The sequence below is a fragment of the Emydura macquarii genome, unplaced genomic scaffold (assembly GCF_026122565.2).
Source record: "Emydura macquarii macquarii isolate MOO-44397 ecotype Brisbane River unplaced genomic scaffold, CSIRO-AGI_Emac_v2 contig_3128, whole genome shotgun sequence".
In the NCBI taxonomy this organism is placed as follows: Eukaryota; Metazoa; Chordata; order Testudines; family Chelidae; genus Emydura; species Emydura macquarii.
In genome coordinates this window covers 1,055,631-1,075,116 of record NW_027133265.1, presented here as the reverse complement: position 1 = coordinate 1,075,116, position 19,486 = coordinate 1,055,631, and the positions used below count along the sequence as shown (strand labels likewise).

Sequence of the window (19,486 nt, the reverse complement as noted above, 5' to 3'; positions counted from 1 at the left end):
AGTGGAGCTGAAGGTGTTTGGTGGATCTATACGTCCCGAACATGCTAAAATTACAAGTTTTAAATAATACCAGGTATGAACTTATGGGTAGTGAATCATTCCTGATTTCTGTGAATATATTTATTATTCATTTTGGCTGAATCTGAACACAGGAAAGGTTGAGGTGATGTTGGTTAGGAAAGAGAAGTGCTTAAAGAGCTCACCATCTCCAGAGCATCGTCATTCACTGATGAATCTATACTAGAAATCTTTTGAGATGGTCCTCATCAGCATTCATCTGGACTGTTCACTTGTCCTGGGTACCTGAATAGTTACGGCTGCAAAAAAGCTCTCTTCCACCAACAATTGGCCAGGATGCTGAACCCCATTTTGTCAGACATGATCATGGTGAGGGAGGCATTCATATCTTCCCAGATGGATTACTGCAACACATTGAACCTTGGAATGAAACTGCCCACCTAAAAAGATGAACAAAAAAGCTCCCTCTAGTTGGTCCAGAACACAGCACCTGCCTTACTCAGCAACACAGACCACCAACGGCTTGATCCTGCAAGGTGCTGAGTACGTTGACTTTGATTCCACAAAGCTCTTAAGTCTGTGCTTAAGTATGCTGCTGGATTGGGGCCAGAGTGCTCAGCACCTATAGAACTGAGCCCCAAAAGCAGATGCTCCACCCTTTTGTTGGTTTCCCACTGAATACAAGAGCAATTCAAAGTTTGCCCTTATTTTCAAAGGCCTCCATGGGCCTGGCCCAATTTACTTGTGGGACCAACTTATTCTATTGGATTTGTACCTACATTTCTTTAGCGAAATATAAGTATCAGGACACAGGACATAGGACACAGAGTTTTTTCAGCTACTGACTCAGGATTGTGTAATTTGCTTCTGGAAGAACTCAGCATGACCACAAAATTCATTACCTTCATCATGAAGTGTAAAATTCATGTCTGCAATTTAGCCTTTCATAAGCCTACCTGACCCACATATTAAAATACAAGTAAAAACACTCCCTAAAATTTGAAGAAGGGAGACTGAGATTCACAAAGAAGGAAAAGGTGATGGAAAGGAGATCTGAAGAAAGACACAAAACAAAAAACAGCAAACAAAAAACTCAACACAGAAATAGCTAATTTGTAAATGAGACCCAAAAAAAAAATGTCCTGGAATGCAAATGGTGGACAGAATCATAATCAAGAACAATGATTACTTTATGTAGAACTGGTTTACTTGCGTTTACAGCAATGTGTTAAGGAAAGAACAGGAGAATGCAGTATTTCTGCAAGACGTACATAGGTCACTGGTAATAATACAGCACAAATGTGTTCCAACAAACATGCCTCTGAGTATATGTTTTCTTCGGCATAGCTGTGTAAGATGAAACACAAATCAATTTGTGTTGGCTTAACTCCTTGGTACATTATGATAAGTGAATTCTTGCAGGGCTTTGCAGGGATATGTTATGAGCTATATTACGGCCCTAAGAGTGAGTGGAGATCTGGAGGAAGAGGGTGATTTAGTGGTTATAGGGTCCAAGTACTCTTGCCAGAGGCACTATATGTAAAGTAGACTATTTTCAGGGGCACGGGATGGAGCGTGCCTCTGCAGTGGTGCTTGCTTTGGCTTTACCAAGTAGTTTGCACTCCTCATCTCTGGTATATTTAGTTAATAATTCCCATTTCACAGTCCCCCAAAGTGCTTTCTGTGAGAGCATGTTCTTAAATTCTTAAGCCAGTGATAATATTTCACTGAACTCTGCTAGTTTGTCAGGTCTTATACTCTGGGAAACATCTTCGCTTTTGCTCTCCTCTCTCCCTGTCTCAAGTCTTGAGTAATTTATATCTCTTAACTTCTACTCTGCTGTCTCCCTCTCCCCACTGCATCCCATTTGGAGCCTGTTGTGTATTTTGTGTCCTGCCTAGCTTGCTGTAGCTAACAGAGCTAGACTATTATGGGATAACTCAGCCAGTTCTCTCTAGTGTTAGGGTAGGAGAATAAAGTCAGTCTGCGTGTGTTTACATCTCCTAGTGTTCCTGTCTGCTGGTTTCTCTCTGAGTGCAAATAACTTCCAAGTATCCAAACATAACCGAGCCCCCAGTTCACAGAAATGCTCTTCTGCTTTTGCAGTGCTTCTTTCAAACTGATTTCTGCCCCTTTTCAGAAATTTTAACAGGCAGCTTGGGAGCAGACCAGGCCAGAGTGCTGAGGGATCACATCTACAGCACCTAGCTGAAGCAGTCTGTGGGTGAATGAAGCCTTGGCCTTCACTGTGCTTGTGAGCCCACTGGGCCTTGTTTACCTGAGTTGGAATCAGTGCCAGACTGCTCACTGCAGCTCTATTTGTCTCCTGCTGGAGTGAAAGTTCAGCTTTTTGCACAATTCTCCTGCCTTAACTTACAAATCTTCTTAACTCTAGTGTTTGGGGACTCAGGTCTGCTGCCACCTTTTTATTTGATTTTTTAAAAATTCATGACTGGATTACCTGACAGTTTTCAGCATCACTTTTTTTAAAGGATTCTCTTATCTTGGCTTGCCATATGGTTTTGCTTTAAGCACAATATGGAGATCGATAGACAGCCAGTGAGCTCCCAGAACACACATTATTCCAAAACACAAAAACCGAGAAGACATTGATTCCCAGCAGAAAGGCTCCTTACATACAACTGTGGGAAGTAACTGTAAAGTTCTGGAAAAGTTAAGCCAGTAAGCTGCCCTCATTTAGGTCATTTTAATTTGTTTCTTGTGTCTGACTGTAGAAAATGCTGAACAATGACAGAGGAGGCTGTTCTTATTTAAGTACACATAAAAAAGTAACAATTAAAGAAAAATTGAAACTAGCATTCATTTCATAGCTAGAACTAGGGAGACTGGCCCTAAATTACCACATCCATCCTCTAAAAATAGACTACCTGGACAAGATTTAAAAAAAATATAGTTACACAGTAAAACTATTGTAGCAAAGCATCTTGTCTGAAAAGAGGGTTGGTTCGCATTTTATAGTCTGCGATGAAGCAAAAAACTGTGGTTTCTAAAAAGATATGGAGAAATTAAAGCAGCGGAATGAACAACAACATTTAAATATTGTCCCCAGTTTCTAACCCCAGTGCGTGCTATAGATGAATGTGTGTGTTGTAAGATCAAAAGAAAGAAACTCATTTCTTCCAGAGCACAGGGATTGGAATTGTGTAACTCAAAACCCATTGTACACTTTGTCACAGTTTTAGGGTAATTGCACCTGCAACTCTGCGATCTACCCCAGAAGTGCTCAGACAGGCCTCAGGTCTCCAGCCATCACCCATCTCTGGGAAGGGATTCTTTTTTCCAGCTCCCTTCTGCCCACAGGTTTTTAGGCTGCTGTGTTCCACACTTTACACTGTGATATCCAGAGCAAGCCAGTCTATCTACACTTTCTTTGCAACAATGTATTGCCAGCAGTTACCAGTGACCACACAACTTGAAGCAAGCACATATATTCTTAAGGTAAAAGCATTACAGAGAAAACCATAATAAAACCAATAAGCAGACTTAACACACACTGAACGTATCAGGAGTCACCCATCAGTCTTTTGGGGACTCTGGACAGACTTTTGCCTACTAATCTTCAGTAGGATTGGGGCCCTTCAGACAAAATTTCATGTCTGTTTGCTAGATCAGAAAGAAGGCCCTGTGTCAGTTCAAACTCATCCTTTTAAACCAAAAGTCCTGTCTTTGTTTCCTATTCTTTCGAAAACGCAGCCTGAATCAGTATATTCAAACCACCTCAGGGAGTGGAACATCTTTGGGGTTACTTACCATCTTATGGGTAATCACCCTCCACTTGTTTTAGTTCCTAGAGGAGCTCTGGTAACACCTCCCTCATGAAGTAGAACACAATCATACACAACTTATTCATAAATTTAATGCAATGGTCCCCGGAGATACCACATGGGGTTGCAAATCTGTCATACACTTGGACACAGAGACTCAGTATTTTTAAAGGAACTCTGTCCCATTACCTGGAATCCATTACCCATAGCAATAGTCACCACTATTTATAAGCCACCAAGCCAACATTTGTGCACTTCAGACTGAAGATTTTGCCTCTGAGTACTCAGCATTCATTTTCAGCATAGTGTACATTGGGAGTTAGTCATTGTATAAAATATGGGAAGTATGGATTATGGACTTTTTTAGTAATTGAGGTGTTTATCTAGCCATTGTACAATTTCTATTTTCAGTTCTTTACCCCTCATTTAAATAAAGCCATTCATGGGGAACCTCCCTCATGCTGTGATTGTACTGTCCTTATATATTGATAAGCTCCTTGGACTGTAAACATTGCTCCCTTTACAGTGTGTGCTCTGGGTTTCTGCTCTGGGGTGTTGTGACGAAGTGCAGGTATTCATAGTGTTTCCTCGGAATACTGTGCATGTTTCCCTATGTGTTACTCATGTATTTTGATGATGGGCCTAGAGTGTGTGATCATTGCAGAGACCACAAGAGGGCAGGTGGGCCTTCCTCTTGCTGCAGATACACAGACAATGGCCAGGGATCCCCTGCCCTTGGACCAACCGGCTGCGACAGGTTGGGACAGGTAGAAACAAGGAGCGGTGACCACCTTGCCTGAGAAATAGACACCAGACTGAGGACGGGTTAGGGGTGGGTCGGAGGCTGGCAGCAGGAAGGCCCAGTGCCCTGTGGGGGTTTCCCAGGAGCAGAGCCCAAAAATGGGGCTCTGGAACATCCCCAGATTGTCATTGCTATAACTTTCTGATTCATCTGCTAACAAAGTCTGTCCTACACTGCGTTCCTGAGAGCTAATAAACCCTTCTGATTTCCATGCTGGCTGTGAATCACTTCTGACTGCGAGGGGAATGGATGGCCCCTTTGGGTGCGTGTAAGAGCTTCCCAGGCATCCCATCCAGGGGGACTCACTGCGGGGAGCTCACGGCGGAGCAGGGGTGCTGAATGCTCTGAGTCCAGATTCAGGAAGCAGCTGCATTGGTGAGAGGGGCCCCGAGGGGAGACTCGCTCCACTAGAGTCCTGGCTGGCTTCACCCCGCGTAGTTCCAGAGCACCGTTCCTGTGGGACTCCATCACACATGGCCTGAAGGGGTTAAGGTGCTAGGTGTGTCAATTAACCACCTAGGCTGCACCTGGAGGAGGAGCCAGGGAGCAAGGAGGACTAATTAGAGATGGAGCTCAGCTGGGGAGGATCAGGAGGGGTCTGTTTAAAGTAGTAGGGGGCTGCAGAGAGGGGGGCTGCAGAGAGAGAGAGAGAGAGAGCAGCTGCAGTCACTCTCAGGGTGAGAGAAGGCAAGGTAGGAAGTAGCTCAGGGATACAGCAGGAAGGTTTAGGGATGTGCAGACCTTGACTGCTTGTGGTAGGGTCCCTGGTCTGGAACTCAGTGTAGAGGATGGTCCTGGGTTCCCCTATCAACCACTGGGGAAGTGACACCTTTAAGGGGCAGTGAAAGGGAAGACAGCTTGGGACAGTGTGTCCTGAGAGATTTTGACACACCCTTGCCCATGGAAGGGAAAAGACTACAATGACCTGGCCAGAGGGCCAAGCTCTGAAGCGGAAGCCGTCAAATCCCAAGAGAGTGAGACTGAGAGAGAGAGAGACCGAATGAGCAACCGCAGGAAGGAATGTGAGACTGGCAGAGTTAATCCTCAGACGCAGCCAGATGAGGTGCTCCAGTGATGAGCACAACACCCCATGGCAATTTCCATGTAAAGTTTTCTGTGGGCACTAAAGCCAGCACCATAGTACAAGGACTGAGTCCCCAAGTGGAGGCAAAATGCATTCTTCAATCTGTTACCATTCTTATTCTTCAGGAGAGCACCACAAGGTTCCAGCAGACCATTCCAGTGGTATCCACTCCTTTCAGCCTGAGGGCTAGACATATTATTTCAAGAAGCTCAAGTGGCCACAGTTAATTTTGAAAGAAATTCCCAGCTCTCTTACACACCTTGTGCACCCCTCAGGCACAGCTCAAAGCACTGCTAACTCACCTGATGGATGTAGAGTTGCCAGAAGGCATAAGACCAGCATAGCGGTCTCCAATGCCTCTCTCCCTGAAGCCCTTCATGCAGAGGGACATGTTGGGTGGCAGACAAGGGAGGCAGAGTGGCTGGAGTGCACTGAACTCCAGCTGTGCCCCACTGAAGTATATTACCAGACTGCTCCAATCTCCTTGGGGGCTAGGGCAGGGAATCATGGAGCTGTAACTCATTGCTTCCTAGCTTTTCCTTCTCTTTCATGGCTTCCCTGGATTGGGTGGAAAGCCATCCTTTGCTAGGTGCTCCCCCTTGGCTCCAGTACAACTGTTTGAGCTTCTATTCTAGTCTCCCTGGGGCTGCCGCAGCCTGACAGGTAAGCAGGCAAAGAATAGCTAAAACTGCTCTCCCTTTCCTCCTTATGATCCAGAAGGTAGCCAGTGGGGAAGCTGCAGAGCACTGCTGAAGAAGGGGGACAGCAGCTGCCGGGAGCACTCGGGATTCCCATCAGATCTGCTCCTGAGACTGCAGGGGAAGCCATGGGTGGTAGATGGGGAGGCAGTGGTGAGGGAGCTAATAATAGCAGGACACAGCTCAGGGAACACATTTTCAAATTGTGAGCTAGTGCAGACTTTCTTAGCACAGCCAACCATGAGGGCTACAAGTGTCCCTTGGGCCATTGGTTGGACACCCCTAATAGTGTCTGTTTGTAGTTTGAAGTCTGAAGACTGCAGCCCAGGTGATAGCACCATTATGCTGAAGCAAGTGGATTGGGTCTTCATGAGGGTGGCATTTTGAATATATTTGGCTCATATAAAAGTGGCTTTAAAGGAATCTAAAAAGAAGTTGCTCTTGCAGCAAAATAAATGCTTTCCTCAGGCAATCAGGTTGGTTAGGCATGAATCCATGTTGACTGTTACTGATCACCTTCCTCTCTTCTAAGTTCCTTGAAATGGATTCCTTGAGGACCTGCTCCATGATTTTTCCAGGGACTGAGGTGAGGCTGACCGTTCTTTAGTTCCCTGGATCCTCTTTTTTCCTTTTCTTGAAGATGGGCACTATATTTGCCTTTTTCCAATCATCAGGGACCTCCCCCAATTGCCACGAGCTTTCAAAGATAATAGCCAATGGCTCTGAAATCACATCAGCCAACTCCCTCAGCACCCTCGTATAGCACCTCGAATGCGTATAATAATGCATCTTTCGACTTGATAAAGAAGGCGTCTTCTAGAGATTGGTAGCTGTGACCTGCCCTGGAGCAGAATTGATTGCACTTGCACCTTCAAAACGATTGTTTGGGTTGGGTTGGTTGAGAACAGGCGGAATGGTTAGACATTTGCCTTCTCCTCTGTGATCACTGTTTTTGTCTGTTGCTGTCATAGGGCCTTGGTTGGCGATTGGAGGAGAAGTCTCTTTGTTGGTAGGGCTGTTATCTCCTACATTTGAAGGATGGTGTATTTATGCCCAAGGTTCTGAGGGTCGTTTTGCAGTCCTTCATAGAGTGTAGTGTTTCGTCCGTCTTTTTTGAAAATAATTTGTCATTATTGAAGGGTAAGTCTTCGACTTTTGTTTGCAGGTCCTTTGAGATGCCGGACGATTGGAGCCAGGAGGCATGGCGCATATAACGGCTGTGGCTGTTGTGCGAGCTGCCATATCAGGTACATCTAGAGATGCCTGCAGAGCCATCCGAGCAATCAGTTGTCCTTTGTCTACTAAGGATTTTAACTGTGCATGCTTTTCTTCAGGTAAGTATTGCATTAGCTCATTTTCCCATAATTATCATGATCGTATTTGGCCAGTAAGGCATTATAGATGCCCACCCTAAATTGCAAGGTTGCTGAGGAATATACCTTGTGTCCAAATAGATCCAAACGTTTGCTGTCTTTGTCACCTGGAGTGGACTTAGGCTGGGCTTGTTTGTTCCAGTGGTGCACTGCATCCACCACCAGAGAGTTGTGGGGAGGGTGGGTGAATAAAAACTTCATACCCTTTGATGGTGCATAATATTTCCTGTCAGCCCTCTTGCAAGTTGGAGGGACTGACGCTGGTGTTTGCCAGATTGTATCGGCAGGTTGCATTATGGCATCATTAATTGGCAAAGCTATTTTAGTATTGGCAGTAGTGTGTAGTATCTGGAGTAACTTACGTTGAGTCTCCTCAACTTCTTGTAAAGGTATGTCTTGCAATAATGCTACCCATTTGAATAAGACTTGAAACTATTTGAAGTCGTCTGCTGTGGTCGGAGGAGGAGGCATTACTGCTTTGTCCGGTGACAAGGATGAATTGTGGGCAGGGCAAGTCTCCTCCTGCATGCGGTCATCTGATGTTTCAAGGACTTCGTCATGGGCAGATGACTGTGAAACAGGCTTGTCAGAGGTTATAACCAGCGTTGATGGCATGTGTTGCTGAAAGCTGTGGGATGTGCTTGGATCTCTTGTGCTATGTGAGCGGGAAGATCTCTGAGAGAGAATCTTCATTTGTTCAATCCATTCTCCCATGGTTTTCTCAGTTTGGGGCAGTGATTTAAGTGAAGCTATAGATTCTATTCTGTCTGGGGAGGACTGATATGGAGAGAAGACTCTCTTATGTGAGCCTTCCTCATCGTCACTTGATAGTGGAGTATGAATGGATGAAATAGAAATTGTGATGCTCACATACAAGGCGATCGGTACCGTAGAATGGAGAGTGTCTTCCTGTGCGTGGTGCCGAGAGTGTATTGGTGGTGCTGCTGGTGCCGAGGTTGAGTGATTCAGAGGTTCTCCCTGTGTGATTCTCAATACCACAGTTCTAGGTTTCTCTTTTGTTAGTGCCAGTGGTGGTGACGGCACCAAGGGCGGTGCCGAGGCCGGCGGCATGAGTGCTGGTGCTGCTTTCGGTGCCGTAGCCAGTGCCGTTTTTCAGCTCAGTGCCCCAATGAGGCCTTGTTCCAGTGGTGCCGTCAGAGGTAGGTACCATAGTTGAACTCTCCATTGAGATGGATGGTATGGGAGGTAAAGACCTGGCTGGAGACCACTTCTCTTTTGGCGCATCTCTAACAAGCGAGGTTGTGGCTCTCTTCTGTTTTGAGTTGGAAGTTTGAGCTGGAGTGGTGCCTCTCTCTCCAGTCTCAGACTCGGAGGTAGGACTTCTCCATTAAAATAAGTTTGAGGCGGAGATCCCTGTCCTGGGTCAGTTCACTCACAGTCTCTTGCAGATAAGCGGCTCCCATTTTAGTGAGTGAGTGCTTCTGGCCAGTCACTTGTGGGATTCTGTAATGGTGTGACCCCCAGTCAACATCCCCAGTCCCAGATGCAACCTGCAGAACTGCTGTCTTACAGAGTTCAGTACTGCCCAGTGGGCCCTGCAAGCTCATTGGTTAGTCAATTTATCAAAGAAATTGATATGCACCAGCTCTGTCACTCTACATGAAGTCTCTATACACACCCAAACCACATGCAGTGCTTTAGATAAAACTAACACATAAATTTATTAAATTCAGGAAGATTTTAAGTGACCATAAGCCATAATAATATGAGTCAGATTGATCAGGAAGAAATAAAACAAATCACATACTAAAATAAACACTCCCCCTCCATTCCCTCCACCTGTGGGCAGTCTGTTAGTTGCTTGTTGTTGCTTTGAAGATGGATGCCAAGGGAGAGCTGAACAGACAAAAATGCCTCTGCCTTTAACATGTTTCCTCATCACTCCCTGGGATCAGGTGATTGGCCATGTCCGGCAATTGGCATGATTTCCTTCACTTGCGTCAGATGAGCATCGCCTTACCAGGTGCTCAGGCCAGTCCATTGTTCCTGTATGCATGCCTCTGCAAGGCATGAACCCTCACTTTGCTTTGTGTTTGCCTGGATCTATTCAAGCCATGTGCAACACACATTTGGAAATATTACATAGCAGAGTTTCATATCCTTACCTATGTGACATTGCAGGAAACATGCTACCATAACAATAATGTTCAGTATGTCATGAGCATTTCAAAAACACCTTGCATGACATACTTTGCATTAGACAATACACAGTTACACTATAAGGGTGAACATGAATGATACACAAATCACACCATAAGGATGTACATGGGGTACAGTGTGTCACAATGGCCCTAAATATCTATTTCCTATAAAAGCTGGCTGGTAGTAATGAAAATTGCACGGCTGTTTCTTTTAGTGCATTTTGCAGGTGCAAATTTCAGAAGGTAATGAAATTTTGAAATCCAGAGGAGGAAGGAGGGAAAAAATCCCAAACAAAAAAACCCCACCATATTGGATTGGATACACTGGAGTTTTAAATTTATAAATGTGACAATAAGCACATAAAAAATACAGGATCTTTTTACATGCATTTTAAAATACAGTTCAGATATGCAGTACTCAAGCTCCTACAAACTTTACATGTCTTGGGGAAAAAAAAAAAAGGAGGTGCAAAAAATCACAGGCATCCACTTCCAATAAAACAGACCAGGAAATTTGCAATAAAACCTTAAAAAATATGCACACACAACAGGCGCTGATCTCTGCAATGATGTTAAAACACAATAAAAAAGTCTCATTAGCATCCAGAAGTGAACTGCAGCTAGAATATAGCAGTTATAAATACTTTGATGCCAGCAGCTAGCATGGGTGATAAAGATGAGGAATGTCTGAAAAAGAGCCCAAAAATCACGTTCTGGTTCAGCTTAGTTGGCAGGGTGTCGTGTTTTGTTTTGATTCCATTTCTTCTTCTCCAGAGGAAAATCTGCCTGAAATCTCCAGTACTGTAAATGCTTACCAAAAGTATATTGTGTGCCAAATTCAGCCATGGTGTAGCCCCATTGTGTTTAGCAGAGTTATGCTAGTGATGAGTTTGGCCTCAATCACCTGGACTTCCCTTTGGCCTGTTTCAAGATGTTGAACCTGCTGGTAAAATTGGGAAGGCAAGTTTATACTTCCTATAAAGCTCCCATAGGTGTCAGTGAGTCTAGAATTATTTGCAACTTGCCTACTACATTAATCAATAGAAGCAAATTGGCTTTCAGTTACATGTCTTGGAAGAGTCCCCTGCTGTGTTATCACTTTGGTTGAAATTATATTGCTGGATTTTCAGGATTCTTTTAGCTTCCTCTCTCCTTTCGTTGAATTTTTCAATTGAAAAGTAAAATGGTGAAACTACTTTATTGAAAAGCCAATCTACCTTGTTTTAACCAACCTCAGTTGAAAGCAAAGCACCGTAGGTTACAGATCTTCACTTCTTGCCTTCTGTTTTTGTAAAAGCAATTAAAGAATTGCTGGAAATGGTGGGGAGAGGGTACCAGTATCAATGGCAGCCTGGTGACAATAAGCAAAAACTGCTGAACTTGGGAGAGTTGAAGTGCACAGTCCATTATCGCATCCACTTGAACATCTCTACCTGAATCTTAATTAGTGTATATGGTACTGGTCAGCTGCTGTTGGGCTGGCACCCTAAAAATACATACTATAGATTTTAAAAGGAAAACTTCATGGCAGCTGTCATGCTAGCTGGATTGGGGGGAAGGAGGGGGGGGGGCATTTATAATGTTGTTTAACATCAGTATGTCAAAATCATAATTCATATAAGATATGCCATGTCAGGTACTGTTTGAAAGGCTATAATGTGCTAAGTAAGATGATAATGTTTATGTTCATGTGTTATATGTGTAATGGAAGTTATGGATATGTTTGATATATCTGTCTTTCAAATTGTGCTGTGTCTGGGTCACACCCCAGACAGGATGGCTACAGAACAATGGCCTGCTTAATGGCCCATTAAGAGAACCACATGTACAAAGGGCCAGGGGGAGAAGCCTGATGAGTCACCAGGACTTACTCATGTGACTCTGGACTCCATTTTGGTTCCTGTGAAATTCCATAAATAGCATGGCAAGGGCCAGAGGACATAAAAGGCAGATGCCTGGGATCCATTTTGTCTTCAATCCTGTTAAGCCTTCAGCCACCTATTTGCCTCTGGATCAACTCATCTATAACTGAAGCTGTGAAACATAGGACTGAGATCCATCCAGGTACTGGATGTATACCAGAGGGCCTATACAAGCCTGCTAACTCCATAATTCTCCTAGACACCTGATATATATGGACTTTTAAATCATTTGTATGTATCTGATTGTTTTAATCCTTTAACATTTCTCTTATAGTTTGTTTCTTTCTTTTTATAATAAACCTTTAGTTTTAGTTATTAAAGGATTGTCTGGCAGCATAGTATTTTGGGTAAGATCCAAACTCATATTGATCTGGTACTGTGGCTGACCCTTTGGGGTCAGCAGAAACCTTTTTAGTAAAGAGCATAGAGTTTTAAATAACTGGTCTCTTTACTGGAACTAGTGGCTGATTGGGAGCCAGAGACTGAAATGCAGTAAAGGGGGATATGTGTATTTGTATACTGGCTTCTTCAGAACCAGTGTGGGGAATCAGAAGCACTGTTTGTAGCTAGTTGGGAAGCCTGACTTCAGTGCCATCCACCAGTGCTGGGAGAATCTGCTCTCCTTTTGCAGCCTGCCCTGACTTTGGCATTTGCAGGTGGCTGCCCAAGGCACGGATGGGTCACAGCAGCCACTCGTAATCTTGGCATGCTGATTACCAAAGGGCCACCATGAAAAGAAGGGCGATATATGTGACTGCACTTTTTGTACAACCCTAAAACATTCGTGATAATATACATAAAAACTCTCACTCTCACTAAAATAAAAATTCCTACCCCTGAGCCCTGGCAATTCCTGGTTGACCTTAAACTTCTTTGCAAAATGCATTTTGGCCTAAACAGTTATATGTATCTTTCATAGTGCTTTCTTCCATAGATCTCAGATCTAAATCATAGATCTCAAAGATGCCTGCATAGTGCAATTTTATGTGGTAACATAGACTCAGACCCATTTCTGGCCCAATTTGGAGACCATGTAAGCTTCAGAGAGTGATGTGCACCCTTTGGAAATACCATTGTTTGTGTGATCTTCAAAAGCTATCGTCTTTTACTCATTTTTTCTTTCTTGTATATCATCATGTGTGTATGTGTTTCTATATAAACTCAAACACTTTTCAGGCTGTATTGGTCAGCCACAGGCCCCCAGGCAGTATGAGGGTTATGGGTCCAATACCCCTCCAGCCAATGTATGCTACACCTGGGGCCCTGCACTCTGGAATAGGTCGGAAGAAGATGGCCTAACCCAGGGCTACATCAAGTCCCAACTGTCCATTTAACTTCCAGCCTTTCACAAAGTCTCTTCAGTATTGTGTGAAGCAGCAGTGTGGAAAGTGCTATGTTAGCAAGCTTTTATATAATGGTGCCCATTGCAAGGATTTTGCTGTGCAAACTGGAACAAATTTGTTTGTGTCTTTTCTTTTTAAACTTTTTTTTAATGTACCCATTATTTTCTGAGTTTGAGTTGTATTTACACAGGGTTTCCTTAAGAGAAATGCACCAGTGTGGAACAGCTGTAAATGATTCCACCCTGAAGCAGACCTTGGCGGGAATCTGAAATTTACATATGGTCTGCAGTTCCCTTCTCTGGCAAGAACTGTAGTCACACTCTCCACACTTGCCCTGTGTAGTTTTAAAAGCCCACTGTGCACATCTGAAAGGCAATCGTGTTGAAAAATGCAGTACATTTAAAAAAACAACACCAAAAAACTTTCATCTGGTCTATCCAACAAGCTATAAAATGAATATTTATTTCGGCTGACTAAAAAGCTGGCACTTCGCAAAGCCAGCCAGCTGGAAAATTGATGACTAGTAAATCAGCACAGTTAGTAATGGAAGACTAATACACTTCATTTTTGCAATGGGAGGTGAAGGTGCTACATTATCAGAAAACAAAACAATAGTTTTAGCGTGGAGCATGCCTACCTCCTGTCCTTTCAGATTTCTGCTCCCCCGTCCTTCTGCTCTGCCAGTGATGCCAATTTTGACACCCTCCATTTCTTCCCGCTGTCATCTGCCTTCTTTTAACTATGTTATCCCCTGCGTGCAGAATGCTTTTTGTTGTGATAATGGGACCAACCAAAAACGGCTGCACTGAGAGAGAGAGAGAGAGAGAGAGAGAGAGAGAGAGAGAGAAACAAATTTTAAGACCTTTATATGGTCATCCTGGAACTTGGAGAAAAACCTACAATAATTTAACCAAAGTCATACCAGGAAGAATCTGACTTATGCTGGAAACCATGTTTTGATATGTGCGCTTGTGTTGAAATGTTTTGGACTGTTTAAGGGCATATACATGTTCCAAGGCTGGTAGAGCAGGAATATTTTGAGTGTTCAAGGTTCCCCTGTTTTTACATTAAAGGTGTTTAGGTTTAAAAGCCTATTGGAAACTCTGGATGCACTTTTATGAACAGCCCATTAGCTGTGGACTGAAACACATAAAACCCAGACTGATCTATGTGAAGAGGGAAGATTTTTTTTTTTTTTTGCACTGTCTGTTTGCTTTTCTTTTCTTTATTTTTCTTTATTTATTTGGGCCTAGTGTGGATCTGTGGGCCAAATCTTTTGAATCTTAGGCCATGTCTATGTCGACTTATGTTGGCAAAACTTACGTTGCTCAGGGGTGTGAAAAAAATACCCCTCTGAACAACATAAGTTTCGCCGGCATAAATGGTAGTGTGCACAGCGCTGTCGGCAGGAGAGCTTCTCCTGCTGACATACCTACCACCACTCATGGAAGTGGTTTTATTGTGTTGGCATAGATCAGCTACGTGAGTAATTGTACAGCAGTGCAGCTGCATCAATACACCTGTGTCCCTGTAAACTCACTAGGGTAGACATGACCTCAATCTCACAGTGAGTGAGTTACCCCTTTCCTCTTTTCTAGTATGAAGAAAAATTTCAGAACTGTTTTTAACTTCTGAAAGATAAATATGAAACTTCTTGTCCTCTACTTGAGGAATATGTTGCCATGTGTGCTCCGCTGAGGCGAATGGTTCATATTTTAGGATCTCGGTGGCGAAGAGAAACAACCAGACAAGGCAATACCCAAGCGGAGGTTTATTACAATATAAAACAAAGGTAAAGAGTCACAACAAATCTTCCTCACAAGCTCTACACAAAAGCCATATCACAATTACCCAAGCTGTTAAAAGTATAAAAAGAACACTATCCACTAGAAAAATAGAGAAGAACATTCAACAAATAGAAATAAGCAGTCTACACTAGAGGAAAGCGCCCACAATTATTGGTGGTATTTGAGCAACAACAGCACTTAGCAATTAAGAGAGCAAAAAGCAAGCCCACCAGGAGAACGCTTACTACGATGATTACCTGGGGGCCCATTAGTGTTGTGAATACAGACCGGGGGGTCTTACTCTTACGCCCCGACCTACTCATGCATGGAAGAAGGCGCTTACCAATACGAAGGCGAGGAGACCCATTCTTCGCCTTATGAAGCGAGTGGCGACCAGGGAACCGATCTGCCCAAGGCATCCGCTAGCGCCTTGACGGATCCACGGAGAGTCTCAGGCAGGGCGGGGTCCCGGGGTTCCTATATACCCCTGTTCCCTTAGGTCTTGTAATAAGCTTTACCCAGTAATGGGTGAGGTATATCTCAATCCACATGGGGATTGGGCCTTAACACTTGTTTTTCATTAATCTATTAGTCATTAGCTAGAGGCTTTTCGCAATAAGGTGATAGTTGTTTATCACTCAAACTGCTGACTTTATTGCTGAAACTGCTAATTTACTGCTAAAGCTGCTCATTTTCTGCTGACTTTATGGTCAGCTGGCTTCTATATTTGTCTTGAGGGTATTTCCAGACCCGGAGATAGTTCCCCTTATCCTTAGGGGCTTTCCAGAGGACAATTTCAAGTCTGGCCTCTCGAGAGGCCTAACTCTTGCTCATAAGCCTGCTGTTATTTCTAGGGCCTAGCTCTTGCCATACTAAGATGACCTCACATTACAATAATCTTGCGCGCCCTACACCATGATAGTGACGTCTTATTTTAAAAGACCATGAATCAGCTTCATAAATACAGCTTTTATGCTACCGGTACTACTCTTAGCCTTCTGTCATGCATCCACACATTTCCAGTTGTCTCTGGCATGTCTTCCTGGATATCCCAACTCAAAGACAGATAGGATGAAAATTGAGCTCTGTATTTTCACTCCTCTCATGAAAATTCCCCCATATTCTCCTTGTTCCCTATACTCACAATCTTATGTCCTATTGGGTCCCTTTCTCTCCCTCTCCCCTACATACAGGCTGTTGCCAAACCTTGTTAATTCTTCCTATCTAATGTTTCTAAAATCCATCTGTTCCACTTCATGCCCATCACCAAAATGTCTCTGTGCTCTAATCCTCATTGAATATTGTAAATTGTAATTTGCTATAACCTGCCTGACGCTCCACCCTTCCCTCCATCGATTACGCATATACCAAGGTCATCTTCCTCACCCACTGCTTTAGCAATGTCACTCCTCTTCTTCGATCTCTTCCATGGCTTCTGCTTACATTGTACACCAAGTTTAGGAGCCTTGTCTTCCTTTCAAGCTTGTGCTCCACTCTGTTTCAACTCACATCTTTATGCTCATCTCTTACTACTCCATTCTGCTTTCCCTTTGCTCCGCTGACACCTCTTAACTTATCCCTCCTTTTTGGTTTCTATTCCTATGCTTGACTTCCTGCCTCCTTCCCTGCTTTCCCAGGACCGGGGGGTGCTTTCATTATTCTGATGTAGCAAGGTTCTCTCCCTCTTCTCTTGCAAATACTTCCTTAAACCATACTTCTTACAGTTATAGTGCTAATAACACTGCCATGAAAGCAGCACTTTTGGAGATGTAATGATTCCTTTTTCTTACTGCCTGGTACTTTTATCTGGTGTTGTCTACTTTGTCTTCTTACACTGTAAACTCCTTGGTTTAGAGACTTTTTCTACTCAGTGTTCTGTACCGTCAGTGCAGCACATACTTTGTATTCAACAACTAAAAATATAATAATGCTAAATACTGATCATTCCAGAGTGCCATGTAATTTCCAGTTTAGGTGAGATAGACTCTACAAGGTGATGTTATATCTAAGACAACATGACATCTGTTTTCCCCAAAGATTTACTCACACTCCTTCAAATATTATCTGTAAGGTAAAATAAAATGTAGTTTTGTGTCAGAAAGAAATTACTGATTCAACTGAAAATCTCTATTCTTCTTCAGTGCAAATTTTCCAGCTTAAGGTGACTTGTTTTGGTTTGTCACCATCCTTGTTTTGAAACATATCTTGTTGTACAGTTCCATCTTTAGTTCCTTTTTTACAAAAACATTTCAATACATGTTAATACAAAAAAAACAGCAGCTGTTAGTTTTTTTCTCGAAATCTGCACATATAAATTAGTCTGCAGCCACCTCAAAGCTCACTCTTCCTTTATAGATGGTGGCTACAGTATTTATATATTCTTCCATATTAAGGTGCAAATTATCCCCTTTCTGAGGTGTGCTGACTGCAATAGTTAACCCTTCAGATTACCTCCTAGTTCTTCTTTGTTTCTCTCCCTACAGGTTTAAATATCTGAAGGCAGGTCTACACTACAAATGCTGCATTTGTGCTGCTTCACTTATGCAGCTGTCCCGCTATAGCACTTTGATGAAGACGATCTAAGCCAATGGGGAAGAGCTCTCTCATCAGCTTAATTACGCCACCTCCGGAGGGACAGTAGCTATGTCAGCAGGAGAAGTTCCTGGCACTTTAGCACTGTTTACACAGGGGGTTAAAGTCGGTATAACTATGTTGCTCAGGGGATTTTTCACACCCATGAGCGATGTAGTTATACTGAAGTAAGTGTGTAGTGTAGACCTGGCCTAAATGTTTGTTTGAAGCTCATTCTTTTGTGTATTTGATATACACGAATTGTAAATATTTTATGTCTGGAATACTATTAAAAATGTGCAGCCATTTACAGGATAAGATGCAGGAAAGATGATTGAAACTCAGAACATGTAACATCCAAAGTCTTTAAGCAGCTAAAAATATATGCTTGATTGAAATGATTGACAATGCTTGTTTTAGAAAGAGTAGCATATCTCGCTCCTACTGAGATCAGACTTAACAACCAACAGTCTCCCAGAAGGAAGAGACCTTGAACAGTAATGGAATAAATCAAGGCCAAAGCACAATTTTCTGAGTTTTTTTCTTGCAGTATAGCTGGAGCTTAAGAAGTAATTATAGGTCTAGGACATGCTCAACTGTACAGTGTGAATTTATGCTGCATGGCAATAGTAGAACTGGGTTTCTAGTTAGAAAAAAACTGATTCTAGTTGTCTCAGCTCAATCCCCTGTGACTATCAAACTCACACACATATATACTATGTCAGGATTTTCTTTTGTAAAATGCTTTAATATGGAATATGGGGGAAAGGAAATGCATGAACTCCTAATCTGTGTTTTAAACCAGGTAAAAACTCTGAATGCTATAGCTATTACTGGAAATGGGAATACAAATGTGACATCAAAAGTTTACTGTTTTAGTCTTTCCACAAGTCTAGCAACAAACAAATAACACCCCCTTCAATGACATAAATGACAACAGAAGTCTTCAAATTCTAAAGAGAATATTTTATATGACATGTAGTAAGGTAGATGAAAAGCCAAATTCTGCTTGTGTAACTAACACAATTCATCACATTGCTTTCAGTGAGACAAATTATAACAGTAAAATGCATAGAACTTGGCCTGTATTATATAATTCAAGTCTAATGCTTAACAATCTATCCCAGCTTGTATTTAGCTCAGACACTCTAGTTTCCTTTCACATACCTGAAGAAGAGCTCTGTGAAGCTCAAAAGCTTGTACCTTCCACCAACAGATGTTGGTCCAATAAAAGATATTACCTCACCTACCTTGTCTCTCTCCTATCCTGGGACTACCATGACTACAACACTGCAAACAAGTGTGGAAGAAACTTCACAACATGAAGAAGAGAGAAGCCAGATTGAACAGCGACATGTACTTCCCGAGCAAATGCAAGCAACACAACCTCTCCAGAGGACTCAACCTTCTGATGAATACATACAACTCCAAATATGCTGAGCAGCTCTGCAAAAGGACATCAGAAAACCTGAAGAACCATCTCCTGCACCTCACATGCTCCAGAAGAGACCTCAAACAAGAAATCATCAGATGCTCCCAGACACTAGAAGGGGAAAAAAATCAGGACACATACCTGGAGATCATGCAAGAAACGCAAAACAAAAAAAGAAAAAACCAGCTCTGATTATAGTCATCCAACACAAAAACCGAAAATGGAACCAACTACAACTCTCAACCAACAGAAAATCGCTGCTAGGACAAATCAAGACACCATGACCCATCCCATGGACACTGCAAGACACCCCAACATCATCGACCTAGCAAGACTACCTCTAATGGATCTGAAATATCTGAACTCACCAAAGAACTGAACTTCTGCCCCTCCAGATAACCTGATATCATGTTAACATGTGGAGAAGTATAATAATTTTTCCACTGACTCCACCTCAAGGAATTCTTTCACAACAAAGACAGCCCCACCTACAACTATCATATCCTCAC

At 42.9% G+C, this 19,486-nt stretch overlaps 1 long non-coding RNA gene across 1 annotated transcript in view; it reads left to right on the top strand.

Moving 5' to 3' along the window:
* LOC137142037 (uncharacterized) overlaps positions 1-19,486 on the top strand; it is a 106,437-nt gene that overhangs the window by 69,251 nt on the left and 17,700 nt on the right. Inside the window, exon 3 of the long non-coding RNA XR_010916833.1 lies at positions 7,553-7,721. This is a non-coding gene — a long non-coding RNA (uncharacterized lncRNA). The remainder of the gene's footprint in view (positions 1-7,552; positions 7,722-19,486) is intronic.